Source organism: Marmota flaviventris, chromosome X, assembly GCF_047511675.1.
Source record: "Marmota flaviventris isolate mMarFla1 chromosome X, mMarFla1.hap1, whole genome shotgun sequence".
In the NCBI taxonomy this organism is placed as follows: Eukaryota; Metazoa; Chordata; class Mammalia; order Rodentia; family Sciuridae; genus Marmota; species Marmota flaviventris.
The window spans coordinates 39,967,472-39,980,563 of record NC_092518.1 but is presented as its reverse complement, the minus strand read 5'-3'; the positions used below and the strand labels follow the sequence as shown (position 1 = coordinate 39,980,563).

General features: G+C 39.6%; 1 pseudogene; it reads right to left on the bottom strand.

Annotated features, from left to right (window-relative positions):
* Positions 1-1,176: 1,176 nt before the first annotated feature.
* On the bottom strand, positions 1,177-1,649 carry LOC114086181 (ubiquitin-conjugating enzyme E2 G2 pseudogene; annotated as a pseudogene).
* Positions 1,650-13,092: the final 11,443 nt, after the last annotated feature.

The window sequence follows — 13,092 nt, the reverse complement described above, 5'->3', positions numbered from 1 at the left end:
TGTATACCCATCCCATAGTCTGTAAGGGAAGGCAGGAGCTGTCCACAAGGGCAGAAGAGTCCTGGACCTATCCTGGAGGTAGTCTGTTTTTTTTTTTTTTTTTTTTTTTTTTTTTTTTTTGGTCACCACCCACAGCACCGCCTCCTGGCTGATTGCCTGGTGCCATCTCATTTACTTGTGCGGCCCCAAGACCGGGATGCAGGCAGCAAGTCATGCCCTACAAAGAGGCTCTACCTAGGCTGTAATAACCTCTGCTTGTAAAACACAAGAGGAGTTGTCATGGACGCCTCACAGGTCATGTGGAATTGGGGGTGGAGTACAAAGTATGCCAGCCCCTTCCCCACAGTTGCCACAGGCCCCATGCCTTTGCACGAGGCAGCTGGTCTGCCCGGGCCCTCAGTGCCGGGGCAGGTGCGGGAGAGAATGTGGACTGAGGGTGGCTGGGAGGTAAGACAGCCTGGTGCCCTTTCTGAACACCCCATGGGGAGGAGCACTTGGAAACCGCAAAGCTGTCCTTACACTATGCAGGTCATGACTCTAGAAGAGAAGCCTGTTTGGGGTGGAAAGGTTAAGAAACAAGAAGTGCCGTGGTTCTGCAAGCTTGCCTGTTTTGGTGGCAGCATGGGCAGCTGCTGAGAGCCATTGCCAAGTAGGAATGACGCATGGCAATTTCTTTGTCAGCCTACCCAATGTTGCTTAGAGGGAGGACTCTCCATTGTGGAAATGGGCTTGCCTTGGACCCAGGTCATTTGCAGTGACATTGCATGAATGTTTGAGAAAGGTGACCCTGGTCAAGGACCAGGGTGGATCCGGGTTTAGGGAGGATCCTGCTGGATTAGGGTGGGTCCAGGTTTAGGGTGTATCCTGCTGGGAATCGGGAGTATCCTGCTGCCTCAGGCGCCCGCCGGCTCCTGGAGTTCCCATTGAGTTCTCGCGGGATTCAGAGAGTATTTTGGGATGCAGAGCCGAGTGGAGGTGTGGATTTTCCCAGAACGTGCATGTAGAGTGCCGGTGAGAGTTTCGGGAATAAAGAGTTGCTGTTTGAATCTACAAGGTGTGTGGTGGCTTGGTTATTTTGTGCCCAGCCAGACTGCGGCAGGCAGCACCATCACTGAGTGTCCTGAGGGCAGCACTGGAACTACGCCATACTGTCCTGCCATTCACACATGCACAGCCTCAGATCCCCAGAGACTTCTGCACGATCTGCCTGGCAATCCTGTAAAACTGCTCCCAGTGGTCCCGCCACATCTTGGAAGCATCCACATTAGCTCCAATTTCATCGTTGGGCTCTGCCAGCATGTTCACCACGACAGCAGGATCTTCTCCACACTCTGCACGGGGCTCCACCTCTCAGCACTGCTCTCATAGCCCATGGGGTCATTGCCTGGCGCATGGAGGATGGAGATGCAGACTCTGCCATCTGGGTAAATGTTGGGATGGAACATCTCACAGGTGAACCTCATCCTGGGATGACTCAGTGGGTAGTCAAGTGGGAAACTCAAGATGGCAGGAAAAACACCAAACTCAAAACAGGTATCTTCGTGGCCCATGATCAACGCCTCCCATTCAAAAAAATTCTCTTCATTCATGGGGCCTGTCACAATTCCTTCTGGAAGATTCAGGGTTAGTTGCTTGTACTCGGCCATCAGCCTTTGAGCGCCATCCCCACCATGTCCCAGCAGCTGCCTCACCTCGCCCGCACCCCGACACCGGGGTCGCTTCCAAGACCCTGTCTTTTACCCAGGGATGCTGAACCACTGAGCCATATCCTTAGCTTTTTTTAATAGTTAAAGACAGGATCTTGCTGAGTTGCTTAGAGTGTCACTAAGTTGCTGAGGCTGGCTTTGAACTCACAATTCTCCTGCCTCATCCTTTGAGCTGCTGAGATTACAGGCATGCATCACTGCACCCACCATAAGACCCTGTCTTGAAGAGAATGAGGGAAAAGAAAACTAGGAAGGAAGGAAAAGAAGAAGGGAAGGAAGGATGGAGAGAAAAGAAAAGAATAACAGTATTTAATCAGTGAGTTCAATTTGCTCTACTTGTCTATAGCTCAGTGCTATAGCACTTGCCTAGCATACACAAGGCCCTGGGTCAATCCCCACCACTAAAAAAAAATTGCCCTAGATTCTGAGAACACTTGCTTAGAGCTATGCTCAGTGCAAGACATTTTTCATAAATTACTGGCAATGTGAGTTTTATTAAGTTTGTTTCCAAGTGAAGGGACCTAGGAAGCAGTAGAACCAGGGTTACAAAGCTGGGAGGCTAAGTAACATTCTGTGGTAACTTGATTATTCATGTCTCTGTCATATTCTCCTCTTTTGCAGGGGAAGAAGGGAGCTGAGGTCCTCCACTTTGCCTGCCTCACATTTCCATCTTTGAGGACTTTTGCTAGAATAACTCCTGGTCTCTCTCCCATCCTCTCCCTTCACGTGGCAAATGAGTTGGCAAATTGGTGTAGCTAAGTGGAAGACTACTAGGAGTATATTATGGCTATCTTTCTTTCTTCTTTTTTTTTTCATGGTTGTTGTTGGTACTGGGGATTAAACCCAGGAACACTTAACCACTGAGCTACATCCCTAGCCACCCCCTCCTTTTAAAAATTTTATTTAGAGACAGGGCCTTGCTAAGTTGTTTAGGGCCTCACTAAGTTGCTGAGGCTGGCTTTGAACTTGTGATCCTCCTGCCTCAACCTCCTGAGCCACTGGGATTATAGACATGCACCACCACACCTAGCTATGCCTACCTTTTTATTTCCTATCTTCCAATACAGTAATACTCTGATATATATATGAATGAAAGTGTATTGGGATTGAATCCAGGGCCATGCATGCCAGGCAAGTGCTGTACCACTTACCTATATCCCAGCTCTTCACTGATATTTTTTTCTCTATTTCTCTCCTTTTTGTGTCTATCAATTGGTTCTGAATTTGAGAGTGGAAGAGAGAGATATTATTACTCATCACTACCCCCACATACCTCTGCTCAATCCATTTTTACTCAGACTGTGTGTCTTTCTGTCCACTTAATCTGTTCCCTATTGTCTCCTGAGTGTCTATGTGGGACTGTTTCTGAATACACTCTGATTGCACCTCTGATTGCCTAGATGCCTCCTTTGTGTGTGCACGTCTGTATAACAGGAAGTGTGTGTGGGTATTAGGCCCAAGACTCCATGAGGTCCTAAGGGGAATTGATCTGAATATTGGTGGGAAGAAGAGGAAAAGAGAATGAAGGCATGTTCCTTGAACTTGGATTTAAGGGTCACTTTTCCATAATTATAATGATTTTTTGTCCTTTTCTACCAGAAGCAGACTCTATCTGGAAAGACTGCTCAGACCCATTTATTTTCCTTTTCTTTTACTCTGGGGCCAAAGACTTCTGTCCTTCCATCTCTGTGCCAGCAGGGTCAGAAGCATGAGAGTAGTTGCTATTTCAGAACCCCTTCTGGTTCAATGATTGTTTGCAGATTGCTCACTGAACAGGGATGTCTCATTTTTTCATAGACAAATTATCATATTAGAGAAATTTAACCCGTGTTTTGCAATTGTTATTTAGTATCCTGTGATACATACTTCTACAAAACTTTGGTCAATTTTACCAAGTCATCTTAATGTCACCACATCCTTGGGGAAAAATAGGGTGAATCAGGATTACAGTCTCAACTTTATAAATGAAACCAAAATTAGACTAGGTTCATTGTTTTGCTAATCATCCTTCCAATGCTTCCTTGGTAATTTGAGTGTTGGTGCATCCAGACTATTCCTAGGGCAGTTGACTCTTCAGGCAAAAGAGAACTCAGATCACTGTTCTGAAAGGTGGGGCTTAAAATCATTATATTTAAGGGGCTGGGATTGTGGCTCAGTGGTAGAGCACTTGTCTAGCATGTGTGAGGCACTGGGATTGATTCTCAGCACCACATATAAATAAATAAAAAATAAAAATCCATCAACAACTAAAACAAAATTTAAAAATAATTATATTTAAGAAGCACAGTTAATTATAAATGCTATCTTATAATTAATGATCATTAATTTTGACATCACCCTTAAAGGTAAACTGGAAGTAGTATTAAACTTATATATAAATATAAGCCAGGTATGCTGACACATGCTTTTAATCCCAGTGACTCAGGAGCCTGAGGTAGGAGGATTGCAAGTTCAAGGCCAGCCAGAGAAAATTAATGGGACTCTGTCTCAAAATAAAAAAATAAAAAGGACTTGGCATGTAACTAAGTCATAAATCACACCTCAGTTCATCTCCCAGTTCCACAATAAATAATTAATTATCGTAACAAATATTGCTAGCCCAGGAAAAAGTCAAAATTCCAAAATTCAAAATGAATGTCTTTCACTTTCACACCATTGTAAGTTGGGGACTCTATATTCTACTTGGGTAAGACAGAAAATAAGCACTGAACATTGTGACTAGGTAAATTACATAATGTATTGCAATTAAAAGTAATAGGTGCTATGGGAAAAAAATAGAGCCAGGCACAGAATGCATAAGTGGTTTTGGTGTTAGTTTACAATCTCAAGCAGTTTGCCAGGAGAGACATAATTGAGAAGGTAGCATTTGAGTAATTATTTGAAGAAGGTACAAAGGTCCCCAGGCTAAGGATCAGTAAGGAAGACAGTAGGGCAGGAGCAGGTGAACAAGGGGAAGAGTGGTTGGGAAATGAGAACAGAGACATAAGAAGTTTGGCTGGGTTTTGTAGATTAAGGATTTCTCCAAGTCTTTGTATAAGGACTTGACGTCCCAAATTAGATGGGACCATGCAGCCTTGTAAGCAGAGGAGTGACATGATTTTGAAAGGTTCATTCTTGAAGCTAAATTGGGCCTAGATTTCAGGGCTCACAGGTGGAAAGCAGGGGCACAACAGTGGTCCATTCCAGTAATATATCCAGACCACTCTGTTAGTGAAACAGATCTCGTTAGAAATGATATCAAAACATGTTCTTATGTTTTTTATTGATTTTGGTGCTGGGAATGAACACCAGGGCTTTAGACATACTAAGTGCCCAACCACTGAGCTACATCCCTACCCCCCAAAATGTTAGTTTTTAGTCTCCTCAGTTGGATCTATCAGACTATTCTATTTGGATTTCTGGGGCTCCTGTTTCTCCCCTTCTCCATTTATTTCACCCTGCCCATCAATTATCTCGACTCATCTGGATATTTCTCACAGGGAGGAGATCTGGGGCACTGATAGTTGTTAGTGGAGAAGGAAATAAGAGTCTAACATTGCAGATTACATGGGAACAACAGCAAGCTCCTCCTTCCCAAATACCTATGTATCTCAGAGTGTGTTGCAGGTGGTGGGGGTGCAGTAAAGTAGGGTGGTCTCCTTGCAACCGTATTTTTCTAATTCCTCGGGAATTCTGCCTAGGGTTAAGGGAAGATTTATGGTGAAGGACAGTTTCTTTTTATTGGTTCTTTTTAGTTATACGTAACAGTAGAATCCATTTTGATATATTTATATAAGAATGGCATATATCTTATATCTTAATTAGGACTCTATTCTTATGGATACTCCAAAGACTCCAAAATTGTACTCCCAGTGGGGCTCCTTAAATTCAAGTTAGAATAAAGAAATCTCTGTCCTAACAATCTGTGTGACCTGGTGATCCCTCAAGGATACTTTATCCTCCCAAGGACTGGCCAGATCCTGGAATGGAGGGGAGTGATGGCCTTGAGATAATTGGATGACTCTAAGTTTTCATGAGTGAGCCAAACCCACGGAGAAGTCAGCATTCTTTAGATGTTCCATCAAGGATGTGCAAAGGTCATGGCAGATGCATGGCTGGGAAGATCTTTAATATTTTTCCTTAGCCATTTAGCTCCTGTGATAGTTTTAACACAAAATTACAAACTCTTTGATGGCCCTCCATTCAGAAGATGGAATTTTATTTCATTCCCTTTTAGTGTGAGCAGGATTTTGACTTGCTTCCATTAAAAAGTATGGAAAAGAAGGGTTGGGGGTTCCTGCATACCACATGCCAAGTCCTGGGTTTGATCCCCAATACCACAAAAAATATATGGAAAGAAGAAAATAATTGCTATGGTTTGGGTGAGGTGACCCTCAAAAGCTCCTCTGTTAATGCAAGACTGTTAGGAGGTGAATTGATTCAACTGTTTGAGCTGGAACCTAATCAGCCCATCCTAGTTTGAATGGACTAACTAGGTGGTAACTGTAGGTAAGTAGGGCATGGCTGAAGAAGTTGGGACACTGAGGCTGTGCCCTAGAAGGGTGCATCTTCCCTGTGGCCCTCTGTCCCACCCTCTGCTTCCTCACCACACCATGAACTGAGAACCTTTCCTATGAGGGCCCTTCTTCCATAATGCTGCCTCACCTTGGGCCCAGAGCAACGGAGTTGGCCATCTATGAGCAGAGACCTCTGAAACTGTGAGCCCCAAATAAACTTCTCCTGTAAGTTGTTCTTGTCAGGTATTTTGGTCACAGCAATGAAAAGCTGACTAAAACAGTTCAGAGATACTTGGGAAACACCAGCATAAAGTGATAAAGGTTAACATCACTAGTAATAAATCATGTTGATATCATCTATCATTTGAAATAATGCAATAAGAAGGGCATATGACCTCTATCATTTTCATTCTCCAAATCCGTAACCTCAATCTGTTCATAATAGAACATCAGACAAACTCAAAGTGAGGGACACTCTATAGAATACATGACTATTGTCAAGATCATAAAAGATGAGCTACACAGATTAGAAGAGACTAGGGAAACATGACAGCTAGATGCAATATGATATTCTGGATTGGATGCTGGAACAGAGAAAAGGTCAGAGTACAGTAAAGGATCGACCGTACTCAATAAAGTTTTGGCCCATTTCCTTGGCTCCTAGGAGATAACCTCTAAGTCCTTGCAATGTCCTGTCTTGTGTCTTTGATTACCTAGGGACCTTAAGCCATGCAGTATCAGCTTAACCTCTGGAAGGGCTGGAGATTAAAGTTAACCATGCAGGCACTCATCCATGTCTATGTTCAACTCTTTAAAAACTCTGGACACCAAGAATCAGGTAAGCTACCTGGTTGGCAGTATTCCATGTATGACAATGCATAATTGTTGGTAGAAATAAGTGCTATTTTCATGAGTCTGCTGGGAAAGTACATTTGGAAGCTTCATGCTTGGTCTCTCCTAGATGGCCCTATGTGTCTTGCTGCTTCCAGGCTGTCTATGCAGGAAGTGAGTGTAGAGTGGCTTTTCAAAATTCCATGAGTTCTAGTAACAGTGGTCTTAGGGGCCTCTGAAACTTGCAGTTAGTAATGAAATAACTGGAAAGATCTCCATACAGTCTGTAGTTTAGTTACAATAATTGTAAATTTTGATAAAATTGACCAGGTCTATGTGTAATGTTAAACTACAGGAAGATGAGTGATGGGTATATAGAAACATTGTTATCTTTATAAATTTTTTCAAAGTTTAAAATCACATATGTGTGTGTGTGTATATGACACACTATATGTAGATATAGTGTATGTATACATATGTGTGTGTGTGTGTGTGTGTATATATATAGTATGTGTATATGAATGTATATACTTGCTAAAACTGGTAAAAAGGAATATGCAGTGGCTATAATACATAAAAATTTTATTAGGACAAATCATTTCATAATGACAAACGTATATACTCAACAAGAGGACATAATAATCCTAAATTCTTGTGTACCCAATAACAGAGCTTCAATATAGACAAAATATAAACTTGTGTAACTGAAGGGAGGAATAGACAAAAGTACAATTTTAGTTAGAGAATTCAATACCTCTCCTTCAATAATTGATGGAATTAATATATATCAATTGATATGTCTACCAGAGACTAGAATCATACTATCAAAGATCTTAATTCACAATTATACATCATGTCACGCAACCATAGCAGAATATACATTATTTATAAGTACACATGAAACTTCACCAACACAGACCATATTCAGGCTGTAAAGTAAGTCTCAATTAATTTATAAGTATACAAGTCACACAAAGTGTTTTTTCTACAGTGGGATTAAATTAGAAATCATAAGGAAATACATGTAGAAGATTCTCAAATGTTTGGACATTGGATAAAACAGATATGAATAATGTATGGTACACAGAAGAAATCCCAAGTTAAGAAGTTTTTTTGAAATGAATGAAATATAAAAACAACAAATCAAGATATGTGATGCCACTGAAGATAGAGGATAATTTCTATCACTAAAGATTTGCACTACAAAAGAAGAAAAGTCTCAAATTAATGTCCTTAGCCTCAATCATAGAAACTGTAAAAAGAGCAGATTTAACCCAAAATAAGTAGAAAAATAAATAAGGGGGAAAAAGCATAAATCAATAAAACTCCAAACAGAAAATAGAGAAAAATCAGAAAACTTCAAACAGAAAAAAACAATAGAGAAAAATCAGTGGCAGCAAAAGCTGGTTATTTGAAAAAATAACCAAAATTGATAAAAATGCATATTGATTTACCAGGAGAAAATGACAGAAGATGCAAATTACCAATATCAAGAAAGAAAGCAGGGCTGGTCATGGTGGCACATGCCTATAATCCCAATAATTCTGGAGTATAAAGCAGGAGGATCGCAAGTTCAAAGCCAGCCTCTTAGGGAGGCCCTGAGCATCTTTTTAAAAAATATTTTTTAGTTGTAGGTGGCACAATAACCTTTATTTTATTTTTATGCGATGCTTAGGATCAAACCCAGTGCCTCATGCATGCTTGGCAAGCGCTCTACCACGAGCCACAACCCCAGCACAGCCCTAAGCATCTTACTGAGAGTCTCTCTTCAAATAAAAAATGTAAAAATGGGCTGGGGATGTGGCTCCATAGATAAGCACTCCTGGGTTCAAACACAGGTACCACCAAAAAAAAAAAAAAAAAAAGGCATGAGAGCAGGGACACCACTACAGATAAAAAGGGAATGTGAGGTACAACTTTATGCTCCCAAATCAAACAACTTATATAAAATAGACAAATTTGTGGAAAAATATAAACTATCAAAGCTAAATGAAGGGGGCTGGGGTGTGGCTCAGTGGTAGAGCACTTGCCTGGCGTGTGTGAGGCCCTGGGTTCGAGCCTCAGCACCACATATAAATAAATAAATAAGTAAAAGATCCATTGATAACAAAAAAAATTTTAAAAAAGGTAAATGAAGGGCTGGGGATATAGCTTGGTTGGTAGAGTGCTTGCCTCACATGCACAAGGCACTGGATTCAGCACCACACACACACACACACACAAAAAAAAAGCTAAATGAAAAAGAAAGGGAAACCTGAATAGCTTTATATGACTATTAAAAAATAATTGCCTTTGTCATTATAAGCTTTCTCCCAAAAGATTATAAGACCAGATGGCTTCACTGGAAGTTGTATTAAACATTAAGTAAAGACAGACATAATAGGGGCTGGAATTGTAGCTCAGTGGTAGAGCGCTTGCCTAGCATGTGTGAAGCACTGGGTTCAATCCTCAGCACCACATAAAAATAAATAAAATAAAGGTATTATGCCCATCTACAACTAAAAAAAAATTTAAAAAAAGACAGACATAATACCATTTGTATACAAATCCTTGCAGAACAGGGACCACTTCCCAACTCATTCTATGAATATTGCATTATCATGATAATAAAAACAGACAAAGAAACAGAAACTTACATAATATCCCACATGTGTTAGTCAGCTTTTTGACACTATGAACAAATAATAATAATAATAAATGGCTGGGTGTGGTGGTGCGCCTGTAATCCCAACAGCTCAGGAGGTTGAGGCAGAAGGATCACGAGTTCAAAGCCAGCCTCAGCAAGGGGGAGGCATAAGCAACTCAGTGAGACCCTGTCTCTAATAAAATGGGGATGTGGCTCAGTGGTTGAGTGCCCCTGAGTTCAATCCCTGGTACCAAAAAAAAAAAGAATAAATGGGATAAGGAACTGAATAAACACTTCACAGAAGAAATAATACATCAACAACATGAAAAAATATTCATCACCTCTAGCAATTAGAGAAATACAAATCACAACTAAGATTTTATCTCACTCCTGTCAGAATGACAGTTATCAAGAATACAAGCACAATAAGTGTGGTGAGGATGTGGAGGAAAAGGTACACTCATGCATTCATACACTCATGGTGGGATTGAAAATTGGTGCAACCAATATGGAGAGTATATGGAGATTCCTCAGAAAACTTGGAATAGAACCACCATTTGACCTAGTTATCCCACTCCTCAGCTTATACACAAAGGACTTAAAAATGGTATACTACAGTGATGCAGCCATATCAATGTTTATAGCATCTCAATTCACAATAGCTAAACTATGGAACTAACCTAAATGCCCTTCAACAGATGAATTGATAAAGAAAATGTGGTACATATACACAATGGAATATTACAAAGCCTTAAATAAGAATGAAATTACAGCATTTGCAACAAATGGATAGAGCTGGAGAACATCATGCTAAGAGAAATAAGCCAACCCCCCCCAAACCAAAGGCCAAATGTTTTCTCTGATAAGTGGATGCTGATCCATAATGGGGGTGGGGTAGGAAAGAATGAAGGAACTTTGGATTAGGCAGAGGGGAGTGAGGGAAGAGAAGAGGATGTGAGGATGGGAGGGACGGTGGAATGAGATGGACATTATTACCCTATATACATGTATTATTACGCTACTGGTGTGACTCTGCAGTATGTATAGCCAGAGGAAGAAGTTGTGCTTCATTTGTGTACAATGTGTCAAAATTCCTTCCAATGTCATGTGTAACTAATTAGAAAAAAAAATTTTAAAAAAGAACAATCTAGACAGAGAAATGTTTACTTTGGGCCCATGGTTTCAGATATTCAGTCCATGGTCAGTCTGATCCATTGCTCTGGGCATAAGTAAGGCAAAATATCATGGCAAAGGGCATACTGGTGGAAAGCTGCTCAGCTCATAGAAGCCAGAAAAAGAGAAAGAGAGGGGGAAGCCAGGAAGAAAAGATCCACAAGGGCATGCCCCCAATGACTTGCTTCCTCTAGCTGTGCCCCACTTGCCTATAGTTACCACCCAGAAATTGAACAGACAAACCAAAACAGAAAAATCATATGATCATTTCAAAAGATGGAGAAAAAGCATTTAACAAAATTCAACACCTATTTCTGATTAAAAAAAAAAAAAAACAGGGATGCTGTGTTGTGGCTCACCAGTAGAGTGCTTATCCAGCATGTGCGAGGTGCTGGGTTCAATCCTCAGCACCACATAAAATAAATAAAAAAAATAAAGGTATAAAAAATACAAATACAAATACAGATAGAAGTAAGTCATCAACCTGATAAACAGCATATATGAAAAGCCTACATCTATCAATATCATACTCTTTTGAGATAAGAAAAAGGCAAATATACCCACTCTGTTCAGTTCTATTCAACACTATACTGTAGGTTTTAGTCCATGAAATAATACAAGAAAAGAAGTAAAGGCACCTATAGTGGAAAGAAGTGAAACTATCACTTTTCACAGATGACTTGATTGTCTATGTAGAAAAGTTTACAGAATCTACATAAAAATGTACTAGAATAAATGCGTTTTGCAAAGTTATGTGATAGAAAATAAACATACAGATGTCAACTGTATTTCTATATGGTAGGAAAGAACTACTGGAAATTGGAATTTTAAAATAACTAATAGCATTTAAAATAGCATAGACATATGAGATGTTTATGGATATATTTGACAAAATGTGTGTAAGAATTATATTCTAGAAAACTACAAACACTACTGAGAGAAAGATCAAATAAATGGAAAGATAACTTGTTAATGGATATAAAAACTCAGTACTAAGATATCAATTCTTTTCATATAGGTATATGGATTTGGTTCAATCTAAATCAAAATCCCAGGTTTTTCATGGTAAAAATAAACAAATTGATTCTAAAATTTATATGGAAATCCAAAAAATCTTGAATAGCCAAAACAATTGTGGAAAAGAATAACATTGGGGGTTGGGGTTATGACTCAGAGGTAGAGTGCTTGCACATGTGGGGCCCTGGGTTCAATCCTCAGCACCACCTAAGACAACAAATTTTTTTTTTTAAAAGAATAACATTGGAAGATTTACACTGTCTGACTTCATGTCTTAATAGAAAGCTACAGCAATCACTAATCCTATGGCAATACAGAGGCTACAGAAAAGTCAATTGAAGTGGTGGCACTACAATAGGCCAAAAAAATCACAGAAATACTTCCAGATATTTTATAGAAGTGCCAAGACAATTCAATGTATTATCTTGTTTCAACAAATGGTACTGGAAGGACTGGGTTTGTAACTCAGTGGTAGAGTGCTTGATTAGCATGTATGAGGCCCTGGATTCCATTGCCAGCACTGCAAAACAATCTCACACACACACCCAAATGGTGCTGAAACAACTGGACAGCCATATGGGAAAAAAAATTAACCTCTTTCAGAAAGGATTTATATCATATAAAAATTAAATAAAAATGTATCAGAGAACCAAATATAAGAGCCAATATCATAAAACTTTTAGAAGAAAGTACAGTATAAATCTTACTGACATTTGATATTCAAAATTTTCTTGGCCAGGAAGCAAAAAGTATAAACCATAAAAGAAAACAGAAAATATACTAGTGGTCAAGTATATGGGAAAAAAACTCAATATCACTAATCATCAGGGAAATTTAAACAAAAATCAAAATTAAATATTATTTCACCTCAGTTAGAATGACTATAATAAAAAAGACAAGAAATGACAAATGCTGATTAGGGGGTAGAGAAAAGGGAACTCTCATACACTATTAGGGGGAATATAAATTAGTACAGCTATCACAGAAAACCATATGATGGTTTCTCAAAAACTTAAAAGTAGAAGTATCCTATGATCCAGCAATCTCACTACTGGATATATATCCAAATGAAATAAGAGGAGTATATCAGAAGAATATCTGCACTCCCATACTTATTACAGCACTATTCACATTAGCCAAGATATATGAATGGATTTTTTAAAATCTTGTATATATATATACAATGTAATATTATTCAGAGATTAAACAAGGAACAAAAATTCTGTCATTTGTGGCAGCATGT